The sequence below is a fragment of the Dreissena polymorpha genome, chromosome 1 (genome assembly GCF_020536995.1).
Source record: "Dreissena polymorpha isolate Duluth1 chromosome 1, UMN_Dpol_1.0, whole genome shotgun sequence".
Lineage (NCBI taxonomy): Eukaryota > Metazoa > Mollusca > Bivalvia > Myida > Dreissenidae > Dreissena > Dreissena polymorpha.
The window spans coordinates 72,169,138-72,185,692 of NC_068355.1; the positions used below are offsets into that span (position 1 = coordinate 72,169,138).

Genomic DNA, 16,555 nt, shown 5'->3' on the forward strand with positions numbered 1-16,555 from the left:
ATTAAACTAATTACAATGTAATAAGAGATTTATGAATTATCATATGTAAAAAAAAAAAAAAAAAAAAAAAAATTTTTTTTTTTTATTTTTTTTTGAGGGGGGGGGGGGCGGGGCGGAGGTTCGGGGGGGCAGGGCGGAGGTTCGGGAGGGCAGGGCGCGGCGCCCTTTGATTTAGGCCTAGCTGGAGCACTGCTAGAGTCTTCAAACTTGACATGAAGGTTGGCCAGGATTAACAGATGACCACTGGTCATTTCAAGGTCATTCATTTGAAGGTGAAGGTCACTGTGACCTTCAATATAAAAATGTTAAAGTTGTTATAACTTTGGTATGCTTGGACCTAGAGTCTTGAAACTTGACATGAAGGTTGGCCAGAACTAGTAAGTAACCACTGGACATTTCAAGGTCATTCATTTGAAGGTCAAGGTCACTGTGACCTTGAATGTAAAAATGTTAAAGTTGTTATAACTTTGGTATGCTTGGACCTAGAGTCTTGAAACTTGACATGAAGGTTGGCCAGAACTAGTAAGTAACCACTGGACATTTCAAGGTCATTCATTTGAAGGTCAAGGTCACTGTGACCTTGAATGTAAAAATGTTAAAGTTCTTATTTCATGTTATAACTTTGGTATGCTTGTACCTAGAGTCTTCAAACTTGAAATAAAGATTGGCCAGTACTAGAAGATGACCACTGGTCATTTCAATGTCATTCATTTGAAGGTCAAGGTCACTGTGACCTTAAATGTTAAAATGTTAAAATTGTTATAACTTTGGTATGCTTGGACATAGAGTCTTCAAACTTGACATGAAGGTTTGCAAGCACACTTAGATGACCACTGGTCATTTCAAGGTCATTCATTCTAAGGTCAAGGTCACTGTGACCTTGAATGTAAAAATGTTAAAGTTCTTATAACTTTGGTAGGTAAAAATGTTAAAGTTCTTATTCCATGTTATAACTTTGGTATGCTTGTACCTAGAGTCTTCAAACTTGACATAAAGGTTGGCCAGTACTAGAAGATCACCACTGCTCATTTCAATGTCATTCATTTGAAGGTCAAGGTCACTGTGACCTTCAATGTTAAAATGTTAAAATTGTTATAACTTTGGTATGCTTGGACCTATTTTCTTACATTTGATAATGAAATTGATGGAAACTTCAAACAATATGTTACTAATTTGCTAATAAAAAAATTGAGATCAAACTTTCCTAATTGTCAATTCAAGTTCATATTTGTGACCTTAAATGTTATTGTTGTTCATGTATATGCATGCATTCAAAACATAACACAAGGTTTGCTCATGCCTTGAAAAGTACTTACATTTCATTTTGACCTTTGAACAATATTTCAGTAATTTAAGTATTGCATTGACAAAAACACGAAAGGTACTTTCCTGTCATTTAAATAAAAAATCCGGCTTCAATGCGGTCATCTCCGACCGCGGAACTCTTGTAATTTAAATGTTGTGTACCACCCTCAAATTAAACTTTACCTATTTCAAATATGTGCAAGTATTTAATTTGTAATGCAAAGATACAACTATTTATGAACATTTACATTTTTGCAAATTTCAGTTTTTTCAATATGGTAAGTTGGGTAAAGTATTTAAAGCACTCTTCCTATGAGGTTGGTCTTAAATCTCACCTCTATGCTCAAATGTATTCCTTTGTAGCTCTTCAATTATTTGACAACGCGGCAATCAACATGGTTCCATTCCAGGAATACCTCGCAGAGCTAATGAACAGAGCCAGTGCGTAGAACATGATTTTTAGGAGGAATAGGAACCTAGGCCCAATATCAACCTGGTTCCAATCTCGCGAAGATGTCCACCGGCCGCCCCCTAGCACAAGCCTCGTTAGCCCCAAGGTGTTGTCATGATGCCCCTGGACAACAGCTCTTGTTGGGCTCTTCCCAATAGCAGTAGATCAACATGGCATATCAGGTGGGAACGTCAATTTACAATTATTAACCCCTCACAATCCAAGATTGTCATTAGCGTTTGAAACAAGCGATTATCATATAAAACTTAGCAATTTGGTTAGGGTCTAGCAGGCTTGTATGTGAAACAACCCATTGCTGTTCATAGTAATACTAGTAATAGTGATTGGTATGAGAGATAAAGAAAGTAAGGTCAGGTTCCATAATGATTTGAAACAAAGAATTCGATTTGCAACCAATTACTAATGACAACCCTTGGTATATTGGAGTCACTCTGTCAGTTGGTTGGTAGGTCAGGGGATTTATTTAAAATTTATAATAGTTTGTCTCATCACCATAAAGTGTAGATGGTTTTCTCACAGATAAAGGTTTTGATTGACCAAGCTATGCTTTGTGCCCAATATAAAGTAACATACCCTGTATCATATCGAAGAGTGGCAGTTTGAAACTGCATAACTAATATTCTGAAACCATTATACTCCTCAAAGTAAGTTTGCGTGGGTTGGTTTGCAAGGGTATATTTGAATCAATCTGTCGGTCGGTATGTATGCCTGCCACATTGTACATGTGTACTTTGTGTCGCGTAGTTTTCCGCCTTTTAACATGAATATTTATTTATACGTTGTTTATACCATGTAAAAGTTCAAGGCATTGTTTTCATATGTTGTAATATTCTATTAGTTTTGTGCCCTTAAATTTAGACAAACCTTGGTTCAGAAACATCTTTGTAAATTTATGTGTACTCGTGTCCTGAACTGATCATTTAGTTTTTTGCATATCAACATGAAACTTTCTATGTATGTTGTTCATACTACCTGGAAGTGCAAGACTTACATTTTGTCTTTGTCACACTACTTGTTGCAAGGTAATGTGCCCTTGAACTAAAGCACATGATTCAAATAATTAATATGATGCTTTTTGTCTTTGCATGTGATTATTGTAAAGTACCGGTAGCTAATGACAACATTTTTTAAATTAATAGTACTAATACTCAAGTTTTTCATCTTCTAGAGTTGTTAAATGGCGTCATAAGGTCGCCGTGGTGTAATAGATATGGTGTCCGCCTAGCAACTGGGAGGTCACGGGTTCGATCCCCACTGTGGAAGTGTTCTTTAGATCTCCCCAAAAGACACCAAGTATTGGTTCTAGGCCCAGGAAACGGACTCGAGAGCGTTTATATAAGCCTAAGGCTTTCGATGCAATCGAGCATAAGTAAATAGGTTTAAACTAAATGGCGTCATGGAAATAAACATGATGACGTCATGCAGTGTAGCTAATTTTGCCTTGCTATAAGTTTGATACTGTTAAATGAAACATTTACTTGGTAACATAAATTTGTTTCAGGGCTTCATACTGAATCTGAACGATGTGATACAGAGTAGTGAATACTAGTATATATTTGGTTTACGCTACACTCTTTGACCGTACGTGATACATAAGAAGCCATGTAAACGTAGATTATTTTCTTTCACAGCATGATGCCCCAAACCAGCGCTTCATATTTAGCTACCAGCAGTATCCATGCAACCAAACCTTGATCACTCAGCAACAGATAAATCAGCAGCAGGGATGGAGTTAGCCGTTTCAACGTCTGCTCAGTATGGTTTGTTTAAATATTGTGTAGTGGAGTTTAGAACGTTACTTGTAATTATGTCCCCCACTATAGTAGTGGGGGACATATTGTTTTTGCCCTTTCTGTTGGTTGGTTGGTCTGTTGGTTGGTTGGTCTGTTTGCGCCAACTTTAACATTTTGCAATAACTTTTGCTATATTGAATATAGCAACTTGATATTTGGCATGCATGTGTATCTCATGGAGCTGCACATATTGAGAGGTGAAAGGTCAAGGTCATCCTTCAAGGTCAGAGGTCAAATATATTTGGCCAAAATCGCTCATTTTATGAATACTTTTGCAATATTGAAGATAGCAACTTGATATTTTGCATGCATGTGTATCTCATGGAGCTGCACATTTTGAGTGGTGAAAGGTCAAGGTCATCCTTCAAGGTCAAATATATGTGGCCCAAATCGCTTATTTTATGAATACTTTTGCAATATTGAAGATAGCAACTTTATATTTGGCATGCATGTGTATCTCATGGAGCTGCACATTTTGAGTGGTGAAATGTCAAGGTCATCCTTCAAGGTCAAACGTCATATAGGGGGACATTGTGTTTCACAAACTCATCTTGTTTTGAATGTTGTATCTGCCTAATGTAATCCCTCTCTTCATTCATTTAAGAAACAACGATATATTGATAAAGTTACTAAGAAAACAATATATACAAAACATATAATTGCAAATTTTATAAAGCAGTATATATCATATATATTTTGTATTGCATAATGCATCGAAAACACTAATGCATATGCTTGAAAACTAATAAATTAGAAGTGCAACAACAAAAATACAAATTCTTTAAAACTTTAATTTAATCAGAAAAAAATCATTAAAGGGACCTTTTCACAGATTTTGGCATGTATTGAAGTTTGTCAATAAATGCTTTAAATTAATACATGTACATATTGGAACTAAAAAGCTCCCACTCTTCTGTCTAGGATGCCTCTCAGAGCCAGTCGGCTTGCTGTGTTGCTTAGCCAATCCACTACTTATGTCGCAGCACAATATCTCATCTGGATCCATTCCACTGCTGGCGCAACAGCAGGTCTGTTCTCTGTACAGAGCCGTTTCTATGACGATGAAGTCCTACAATTCGCCCAGTACTTGCTTTTGCGTCAGGGTCAGGTTCAAGGCCTCATGGGCTTTGGTGGTCTGGGCAAGATGGGAATGTTAGACAGGTAAGATGGCACATGGTCCGTTTAAATTAAGATCTTGGTGCAAACTTTTTGTCTTCAATATTTAAATAACACAATGATTATTAAATTAACTGTTTGCCTTGGTCCATTAAACACGATGTTGACCTGTATAACTTGTTGTTACATGACATTGTTAAAATATCACAATACAAATAGTAGATAAACTTTTTTTATACTAAACTTTTTTTATACATTTGATTTAATTTATATTTATTTCTCTAGACACAAACAAAAACGCCCATAAAACAAATCTTGCAAAAATGTAAGCCATTGCAGCTTAATATCAAATTAACATTATTATAATCCATTGCAGTAACAGAGATATAGATCTAAATAGATATTGATCTCAGATATAAATTCACTTGCACAAGTTTTGGCCTCCACAGCTAATTATCAACCTAAAGTTTCATATTTTTATATTTCACTTATGTAAATATATTGGAAAAAAGGCATTATATCAGATAATTTTAATGGCAATTCATATTTTACTCCCTGATTTAAATTTCTGTTCTTAAAAAAAAATCATCAATTCATGTTTTTACAATTGCACATTTTACACCAATGTTTGAAGGTCTTTGTCATTAACATGTTGTAGTGTCCAAGTACCTGATTACTTACTCATCAAGACACATAGGGAAAAAAATGGAGTCACTAAGGCACTTTCTGTTTTGAATTTAATCCCTTATTGAAAACGTGAATATTGTTTTATACGTCATCAAGAACAAACCTTTGTCCTCTGTAGAATATCGTTTATGGTTTTGGGAATTCGTTATTGCAATACTTTATTTTTATTAGAAATTATTACAATATAATGAGAAACATATTATTAAAGTACACTTTTGTATGATTAAACAATTATTTGATAGTCACAAAGGTCTGTTTCCCTCATTCGAAATTACTTTGACAGTTTTTGTAAACATTGGTTTAGTAAAGGTCAAAATGATGTAGATCACAAGTTCATCGAAATATTATATTCTTTAAAAAGCCACTGACTGGCCACTTTAAAACCTGACATGTTGGACAAGTGTTGGATGACGACTATCAAATATTGATGTATTTTACATGTACTTTTTGTAAAGTGACAAAATTATCAAAGTTGGATTACTTTTTGTGCGTATTTTTATTCAAGAATTTTGAAATCAAAATGTTTAATGGTGTTTTTGTTAAATCAAATGCGTATTTATGCTTTTTATACTTATGTTATGCTGAGCTTTAGTTATATTGTGTTGCTTTATGCTTTCATCCTCACTTATGGCAAATCATATTGTATCGCAAAATGCATAAATGTAGCACAACTTTTATGATTGCATTATGCAATGATGGACATAACCGGGCTAGCTAATTCAGTTTGTAAAGTGCGGGACTAAACAACTGAAAATGACAGGTTTGACCTTTAGCCAAGCCATATAACATCGGCTGTGATTGGTCATGAAATTATTGCCACGGTCATTCATCTCGTACCTCTGATTTGCGAAAGGCAGTTATCAGTTATTAAGGTCAACCAGAATATAACCAGAATACCCCCCCCCCCCCAAAAAAAAAGGGGGTGAGTATGTTAACTGATGGCATTTATATGACTGAAATACTGTTTAAAACAGCGGCAAATGCAAATAAAGAATTATATAACTCAATATTATACCAATATATTGTAGTACATATATATTGTATGGTATTGCAATATGCATATAATGTAATGAAAAACAAAATTAGTTATTCCATTGTATTTTGTGTCCCCATAATTCAACAAACAACAAATCCGAGTTGTTTGTATGTTAATGGTGAAAACATTAAATCATAAAAGCTCTGTGAAAACGTATGGGAACAATGTGTATAATATCATGTACACCTGGATATAAAATGGAAGGCGCATTATGTTATGCATTTGTTTAACCACTAATTTTGTTGTTGTGAGATATAGAGATAGTTATTTATTTTTTTAAATGCTGTTTTTGCAAGATTGCGCATTGCAGCAACAACAACAGTTAAGAAAATAGCAACAGCATAATAGACAGACACAGCAGCAATGGCCACAGCACCAACAATAGCAGTAACAGATGATGGCTTAGCTTCATCAGCAATAGCAGAAGCAACAAGATCTTACGTCCATGGACCATTTAGATGTCACTTTAGAAATTCAGAAGATCTTCATGAAAGAAGTAAGTTGTTGTAAAGTCAATATTTAGTGTAGTTTAACCCCATTTATTGTCTCCTACCGGTTTCACCGGAGGGGACTTATGGATAGCGCTCTGTGTGTCCGTCAGTCCGTGAGTCTGTCACACTTTTCTGGATCCTGCGATAATGTTTAAAGTTCTTAATATTTTTTTTATGAAACTTGAAACATGGATAGATGGCAATATGGACACTATGTACGTCATTTTGTTCCTACGTCAAAAATTCTGGTTGCTATGGCAACAACACAAAAAAAATATTCTGACAATGGGGAGCCGGTAGGGGACATATATTGCTTGGCAGTTGTCTTGTTAAGCATGTTTTCAATGAAGTTGAAAAATCCTGGTTACTAGATTGGGATATTACAGGCAGGACTTAGCAGTCGTGCATGGAGACCTAGCGTGATATTGTATTTGGGGCTAGTCGGGTCAATTTCAAGGTCACTGTTACTGAAACTAGAAAAATTTTGCGCTAAGCTTCCTCAGTTTGGAAGGAGATGTTGCGCTTAAATTTTGTGTTGCTTAAATTTTGTGTTGGTAGCTTGTATGCAAATCTAGCTTAGGTTGCCCAATGATTGAAAGTAAATTTATAAATAAAATGTTGAAAGCATGGGATCAAACTAGGGACACCTTGCTTGCAAGGCAGGCACCATGTCCATTCTACCTTACCACCAAACACATGTTTATTTTAGATTACCTTACTTGCATTTGCAGTTATATGCTAGCCTCCATAGGAGAAAGAAATGTTATGACAATAAAGAAAAGGCCAAACTTTAACAATTGTTAAATTAACGTTTAACGTTAACAATGTGTTAACTACTGTACAGGTTTGAATAGCCGATATGTTAATGCATGGGATTGTTTATCTCTAAGATCCCAGTTTTGAATAGCTTTGAAGGCAAGTTTTGTGATTTTCTTTTTTGTTCTTTTTTAGCTCGGCTGTTTTCGGAGAAAACCCGAGGTATTGTCATAGCCAGCTTATTGTCTTCCGTTCGCCGGCATCGTGCTAAAACCTTGACATTTTGCTCTAAAATCAAAGTGCTTCCACCTACAACTTTGAAACTTCATATGTAGATGCTCTTTGATGAGTTCTACAGGCTTTATTTTGAGGTCACCAGGTCAAAGTTAATGTGACCTCTAAAAAAAACAAATTCTGACAAGCTTTCATTTATTCAAAACTGCACCCACAGCCAAGCGTTGGCACCTGTTATGCAGTGCTCTTGTTTAATACTTTTCTATGCCCCCGAAGGAGTGCATATAGTGATCACACTGTCCATCCGTCTGTCTGTCCGTCACAATTTTCGTTTAGGTTTCGAAAAATGCTCATAACTTCTATATTGCTTGTGATGTAACATTCATATTTGGTATGCATGTGTATATGAACAAGGCCTTTCCATAGGCACACACATGTTTACCCCTTTGACGTTGACCTTGTACTTAGGATCCGTATTTAGGTTTCACAAAATGCGTTTAGGTTTCGAAAAAATGCTCATAACTTCTATCAAAGCGTTTATCTGGGCATATGTCATCCTATGGAGACAGCTCTTGTTTTTATTATTCCATACACTGAATGTTTTGCGTTTCAATAACATATTCAAAGAATTGATTTAAACAATTATGAACAAGTTCCTTTTTAATTACAGTTTCATCTTTTGAAGCTTACAAAATGACTGCACAACATCACATCAGGAAAAAAATTTACATGTCCTTTGCAATATTGTTTATATGTTTACTGTAACTGAATTGCCTATGGAACACGAAAATATTAATGAACATATACCTTTAAATATTATTCTGTCATTAATAGTAAACGAGGTAACATCTGAACATTGCATCTATGACTACAATGAGGAAGTGAAAAGGGAGGAGACAAAGAAATACAAAGAAATTTTTTACAGCTTTACTTAAAATTGGTATATATGTGTTTTTAGTTCAAACCTTATTAACAAAGTTTTCAGTTGAATGAAGAATGTTTTTGTTGAGAGAAACTTCAATATCTGTGAAAGATATGAGACTTTGCATGTTTAATGCAGTAAAAATATATTAATAAAAGCAATGGTTTTCGTTCAACATCGTCAGCCAAACAGTGTCAGTTACTTTCCTTGACAAATGAAAATGTGTGTAGAATATCTACACATGCGCCATCATAAAATATCAACAAAACTCAATTAGTGATGAAGATGCACAAATTATGAAGCTGGATGACGCTTTATTCCAATCATACTTATGGAGAAAAAAAATGTTTGACATTTGAACACACACTTTAATGATGTCACAATACACATGTATAAGAAGTTTAAGCTTTGCTTGCGTATTCAAATAAAAAGAAAGTTTGTTGCTTTTGATGATTGATTAAATACTTGTTGTCAATCATAGTTTTAGAAACTCGTGAACTTGTTTTTTTCTATCACCAAAATCATCAAATATTGTTTATTTAAGCTTGGTTGCATGGAATGACTACACAATTTCTAGTAATTTTCAAAACTCCAAATTTAATTGCTAGAAGATTGGTTTTGATGATATCTGTTTATTTAAGCTCGCTTACATGTATGTGAAAGCCTATGAATCTCTGACACACTTGAGTCTGTTTACTGGGGGGAACCATAACATCGGCCCTGTACATTTGTCCAAAAAATGATTGTATTTTCTCTTAAACTATTTGTTCCTTTTCTCAACTGACTTTTTTCCAGTAAACATGGATTGCATGGCATTGAGTTTGGTTTGGAAGCAGGTACTATCGCAGAACTCGAGCCAGCAAAGGTCATTCTCACAGGAATCCAGTATCTCCATGGTGCAGGACCCACAGTCTATGAACGTTGTGGAGCTTGAACCTTGGGTGAGTTTGCAAGACAAACGCAGGCTATTGTTATGGCCCAACATACAGAGGAGGGTGGAGTCATATAGATTTCCCTTTGTTTCGCCATATGTCATTCTTGTTGTCTTAATTTTTGTCTCGAGCTTAACTTAAAAAAGGATACTAATTCTGCAGTTGATAAAACTCTCCAAACATATAAACCAGCTGTTGAACTTGCGCTCTTTGATCTTTGTGTTTTGTTTCTTTTGAGGTTAATTGAGTTTCAAGACAAAAGTGGAATGTTGGGTCATTCGTGACCATGGTTAAAAACCTTGTTCCTACTTCATTTAGGACGTAAGAGTTTTCTCAGAAATTCTTTTGATAATATGTAATATTGTTTCTTACAGCAAAAATTATCTTTTTCCGATATTCCATCCAAAATTGCCAAATTGATGGTTTGACTTTAAGGTATTTAGAATAAAGAGGTAAACAAAGACACAAACATTTAAATATCTATACTTTAATCTTATTATTCTCCTAAACTATGTATTATTAGCTTGGCTGTTTTCGGAGAATCCGAGGTATTGTCATAGCCAGCTCGTTGTGTCCGCCGTCGTGTCGTCTGCCGTGCGGGTCGTGCTAAAACCTTGACATTTTGTCAATCTTTGAACATTGGCTCTAAAATCAAAGTCTTCAATCTACAACTTTGAAACTTCATACGTAGATGCACCTTGATGAGTTCTACATGCCACACCCATTTTTGGGTCACTACGTCAAAGGTCAAGGTCACTGTGACCTAAAAAAAAATAATCTGACAAGCTTTGATTTATTCAAAACTGCACCCGCAGCCGAGCGTGGCACCCTTTATGCGGTGCTCTTGTTATTTATTACCAGTTATAGCCTTATAACAAGGGATACCACGCTATGGCAGAACTTTTCATAATCTCCTGCTTTTATTGGTAACTAAACAAAAAGATAAACTGAAATTTTCAATAACGTGTCTTCCTTTCTTTCAGACGCCAATTGAAAAATATCCAAACCGTCCAATCAGAAAGACAGTCTGTTGCAGCAGTTATTCAAACCTAGGATGCTTAGTGATAAACATAAATAAACACATGCTAGTCCCTAAGTGCCTGCATTGGCTGTTTTAAAGCCTTGCTGTCCATTCTGAACACTTAAATGGAAGCTCTCACCTTAGAATTTTGGGATAGGTCGAAACCCAGTGGCATGGTGCAGACTAACATCGCAGAATGACAAAGAAGTACAAGCCTGTGACCAGCAATAAACTAATGTGGCCAGCTATGTTGTGTCATGTGTGAAGATTACTTGTTTAAAGTGATTATGTAAAGTATTATTTTAAGTTCAAAAGAGTGCAAGCCTGTGTTGCTACTTTGTCTGTATTCGAAAGTTTGATCCAGATGTTGGTAAAACATAGAACATAAACATATTTTTTATTACATTGATTTAAAACTTAAGCAAAGTTGTTTAACTAATATTGTTAACTTGAATAAATTTTCAAACATTTATCGGCTTTTTTCATGAAATAAGACAAACTACAGTATTGTTTTTTCCAGTAATATAGTAAGACGTGCCAGTTAAAAGAAATGGTTAAGAAAGATTCATGGACGCTTCTATTTTGATTTGCCTGTCTTTGTGTCTGTATACAATACAATCAGTTTGCGCATTATAGTCACTTTTTAAACAAGAATCTTGAGTAGTGTCAGAAAATTATAAAAGAAAAATATTAATAAATTAAGGACAAAATTATTTTATCTTCCGTAAATTGTCAATTTTTGTATTGAAAACCAGTACTTTATTAATTAGTTACAATATTTAATAATTGTATAAAAGCTGTATGCATTTTCAAAAAGCTGATAATAGACGCAAAAACCTAAATTATCATCATTTGATGGAAGATTATTTGAATTAAATGAAATTTGGAAGATTATCTTAATTTGAATTGTAATGGTTTGTTTAATGATTAGAAAATATCTATAATTAAGTGGAATGCTTTTAATTTTTTTAAACTTAAGATTTTAATTTTTCTTTTAGTAAGCATGCATCAAGATGACATAACTTGTTAGTGTTTAATGTTCATTGTTAGTTTTGATCTTTGTATTGGGACACAATACTTCATGATGCTTTGTATAAACTGTGCATACTCGTATAAAAAAATAAATTTTCAAGTGAGTAAATGAGTGAATAATTTGACCAAGTCAATATATATTTACATTGTGCCATTGTGGATATTAAGCAAAACAAATCATTTGCTGGTGTCAATTGTAAAAAAAAATCAATTTGATCAATTAACTGTTTTATGTTATAATTTTGATGTACATCTTTTAGATGCAAGGCAATAGAAAGAACCTAAATGACAAATAAAAACACTTGTATACCATACTTTTTATCTGTCCAATAATAATTTAAGCAAATGCTTGAAAAAATATTTAATTAAAAATATTAATACTGGAAAATTTGAAATCAATTACATACAAGGGAGAGCAATGTGATGTGGTTTAAATTTTCAATTACTGCAATTGTTAATAAATGTTTTATTATTACTTTAGATACAATTGAATTCTCATTGCACCACAAACACTTGTTTATGTGTTGTAACAGAATTTATATGTAATCAAATTTATTTTAAAAAAATATTAAATTTAATGACAATACAGTGTTGATTTTTTTGTAATTCTTACTTTTATTATCACATGTTCCGAAAAAAATGTCACTTTGAGATATATTTTATACTATAACTATGATATAATACTTGCTAATTATTCTATGCTTGATATATGGCTGATATTTAATTGTGATAGTTTACCAGTTGAGTTACAGTATTCTTCACGTTGACCTCTCCACATTAACCAAGAGTGCAATCACAAAAGCAAGTTTCAATAAATCTCTCGATTTAAAACTGCAACAAATGTCAGACTTTCCAAAAAATGTGCTTTTTTTTATTCAAGTTGTTTGAATGGCTGTTTTTGTTCTGTTGTTAATTAATTCAAATAGGTTTTAATATTTAAACTACATGTCATATTTCAATCATATCATATTGATTGTAACATAGAAAACAAAATAAACCTTTTTGATTAATTTGTGTGTATGTTAAGTAAAAGTAAATGCCATTTTAAAATCATGTCTTCATTTGTTCGTCTTACTCAAAAGTGACCTTTTGCAGTGGAAAGGCTCTATTGCATAAAATGAACTTTATCTAAAAAGCCCCAAGGCATTTTTTGATTGCTTGTGTACCACATACTTATCAGGGATTTCTTAATTGACTACATGATTTTTTACACACCAGTTTGACCTTCGTTGATATTTTCTAAATTGTGACCTTATTGTTAAGAGTATTTTACTAGTACATGTTGAAGTATTTCTGTTAAGTGTAACCGAATATTTGATAAAATTATTTAAACATGTTTAACTGTCTTTGTAATTAAATTGAATATTTTCTATAGTAGTTCATTCAATTACCATAGTGTTTTGTTGAGCCAAATCACATTATATGAATCATGGTTTAGGGTCAACCACTACTATAATCAGTGGTTTATTTGTAGAGGGATATAATCATGTGTTTGTATATTTGTGTACTTGATAAACCAAGTTTGTTGTTCCAATGTTGCTAAGGTATATATCTATCCCTGAAGTTGTCATATTATTGTACCTTGACTCTGTGTTGCTATCACAATTTAAAAAAAATCAAATTCGTTTTCCATCTTCTATATAACTTCATTATTTTAAACAAGAAATATCTTTTTCAAAGATATACGGCGTTGATGTTAATTGTTTTTGTTGGTTTTAAAGGATCGTCATGAAAATAAGATCAAGTTATAACACATGTCGGGATGTTTTTTTCTGAACAATTCTCAGTCGGATGATATGCATATAAGTGTAAATGAGGACGAACATACATATAATAATATCAGAGACCCTACTCCGATACTGTAAAATGTCCAACGAAGGCTAGAATTTGTGAAAACAAGCTTGGAGATAAAGATGTGGTGTGTCACTCTACTTATAAATCGCCTGGTCAACCACACGACATGAGCGCTCCAGATATAAAGTACAAGGAATATCTATAAAAAGACGTTAATTGCAAACATATGATTTCAAAACAGACAATTTTATATAATTAGACGTAGTTAAGTTAAAAACTAAATAATGCTCAACGTGCACCACATGTTCATCTTGTATCCGTCGTAAATCTATTATTTAGTTAACTGTATTTTTTTATTGCATACACTGTTTATAAAGTTTATACGATTTATTATGGTATATATCGCGATGTGTTCACATATATATTGGATTATATAATTTAAGAGTAGTGTCACTGTGTCTATTTACGGAATAAATAAAATATTTATCAAGCACTCGTTTAATCAGATATGAACAGCTCACACGTGTGGTTAGATAATTACACAATTTTCCTTATCTCATGATACTATTCTATTTCGGTATATTTGTTCTCACAGTGCAATTTAACGATAGGTTGTCAATTATTTCTTTCCATAGAAGTCATGTTATTTTATATCTTGAACGCCTAAAAATGCACACTCAACTGGGATACAAAACTGGGATACAAACGAATTCTGTTAGTATATTAGTCCGCGGTCACACTTTTATTCCGTTTAAAATCATGAGAATCATGTATAAGAAGTTTAAGCTTTGCTTGCGTATTCAAATAAAAAGAAAGTTTGTTGCTTTTGATGATTGATTAAATACTTGTTGTCAATCATAGTTTTAGAAACTCGTGAACTTGTTTTTTTCTATCACCAAAATCATCAAATATTGTTTATTTAAGCTTGGTTGCATGGAATGACTACACAATTTCTAGTAATTTTCAAAACTCCAAATTTAATTGCTAGAAGATTGGTTTTGATGATATCTGTTTATTTAAGCTCGCTTACATGTATGTGAAAGCCTATGAATCTCTGACACACTTGAGTCTGTTTACTGGGGGGAACCATAACATCGGCCCTGTACATTTGTCCAAAAAATGATTGTATTTTCTCTTAAACTATTTGTTCCTTTTCTCAACTGACTTTTTTCCAGTAAACATGGATTGCATGGCATTGAGTTTGGTTTGGAAGCAGGTACTATCGCAGAACTCGAGCCAGCAAAGGTCATTCTCACAGGAATCCAGTATCTCCATGGTGCAGGACCCACAGTCTATGAACGTTGTGGAGCTTGAACCTTGGGTGAGTTTGCAAGACAAACGCAGGCTATTGTTATGGCCCAACATACAGAGGAGGGTGGAGTCATATAGATTTCCCTTTGTTTCGCCATATGTCATTCTTGTTGTCTTAATTTTTGTCTCGAGCTTAACTTAAAAAAGGATACTAATTCTGCAGTTGATAAAACTCTCCAAACATATAAACCAGCTGTTGAACTTGCGCTCTTTGATCTTTGTGTTTTGTTTCTTTTGAGGTTAATTGAGTTTCAAGACAAAAGTGGAATGTTGGGTCATTCGTGACCATGGTTAAAAACCTTGTTCCTACTTCATTTAGGACGTAAGAGTTTTCTCAGAAATTCTTTTGATAATATGTAATATTGTTTCTTACAGCAAAAATTATCTTTTTCCGATATTCCATCCAAAATTGCCAAATTGATGGTTTGACTTTAAGGTATTTAGAATAAAGAGGTAAACAAAGACACAAACATTTAAATATCTATACTTTAATCTTATTATTCTCCTAAACTATGTATTATTAGCTTGGCTGTTTTCGGAGAATCCGAGGTATTGTCATAGCCAGCTCGTTGTGTCCGCCGTCGTGTCGTCTGCCGTGCGGGTCGTGCTAAAACCTTGACATTTTGTCAATCTTTGAACATTGGCTCTAAAATCAAAGTCTTCAATCTACAACTTTGAAACTTCATACGTAGATGCACCTTGATGAGTTCTACATGCCACACCCATTTTTGGGTCACTACGTCAAAGGTCAAGGTCACTGTGACCTAAAAAAAAATAATCTGACAAGCTTTGATTTATTCAAAACTGCACCCGCAGCCGAGCGTGGCACCCTTTATGCGGTGCTCTTGTTATTTATTACCAGTTATAGCCTTATAACAAGGGATACCACGCTATGGCAGAACTTTTCATAATCTCCTGCTTTTATTGGTAACTAAACAAAAAGATAAACTGAAATTTTCAATAACGTGTCTTCCTTTCTTTCAGACGCCAATTGAAAAATATCCAAACCGTCCAATCAGAAAGACAGTCTGTTGCAGCAGTTATTCAAACCTAGGATGCTTAGTGATAAACATAAATAAACACATGCTAGTCCCTAAGTGCCTGCATTGGCTGTTTTAAAGCCTTGCTGTCCATTCTGAACACTTAAATGGAAGCTCTCACCTTAGAATTTTGGGATAGGTCGAAACCCAGTGGCATGGTGCAGACTAACATCGCAGAATGACAAAGAAGTACAAGCCTGTGACCAGCAATAAACTAATGTGGCCAGCTATGTTGTGTCATGTGTGAAGATTACTTGTTTAAAGTGATTATGTAAAGTATTATTTTAAGTTCAAAAGAGTGCAAGCCTGTGTTGCTACTTTGTCTGTATTCGAAAGTTTGATCCAGATGTTGGTAAAACATAGAACATAAACATATTTTTTATTACATTGATTTAAAACTTAAGCAAAGTTGTTTAACTAATATTGTTAACTTGAATAAATTTTCAAACATTTATCGGCTTTTTTCATGAAATAAGACAAACTACAGTATTGTTTTTTCCAGTAATATAGTAAGACGTGCCAGTTAAAAGAAATGGTTAAGAAAGATTCATGGACGCTTCTATTTTGATTTGCCTGTCTTTGTGTCTGTATACAATACAATCAGTTTGCGCAT

The 16,555-nt window shown here is 33.8% G+C and overlaps 1 long non-coding RNA gene across 8 annotated transcripts in view; it reads left to right on the forward strand.

The window, feature by feature from the left end:
- LOC127834667 (uncharacterized) overlaps window positions 1-16,180 on the forward strand; it is a 29,493-nt gene extending 13,313 nt beyond the window's left edge. For 4 of the 8 annotated variants that reach the window (XR_008028042.1, XR_008028051.1, XR_008028059.1 and 1 more), the window contains 6 exons: window positions 1,716-1,938; window positions 3,409-3,532; window positions 4,492-4,731; window positions 6,720-6,905; window positions 9,608-9,753; window positions 10,728-11,021. This is a non-coding gene — a long non-coding RNA (uncharacterized LOC127834667). Of the gene's footprint in view, window positions 1-1,668; window positions 1,939-3,408; window positions 3,533-4,491; window positions 4,732-6,719; window positions 6,906-9,607; window positions 9,754-10,727; window positions 11,022-14,766; window positions 14,913-15,886 lie in introns of those variants that run through there. The other 4 variants (XR_008028047.1, XR_008028046.1, XR_008028048.1 and 1 more) reach the window with 4 other exon arrangements.
- The last annotated feature ends 375 nt before the right edge of the window (window positions 16,181-16,555 follow it).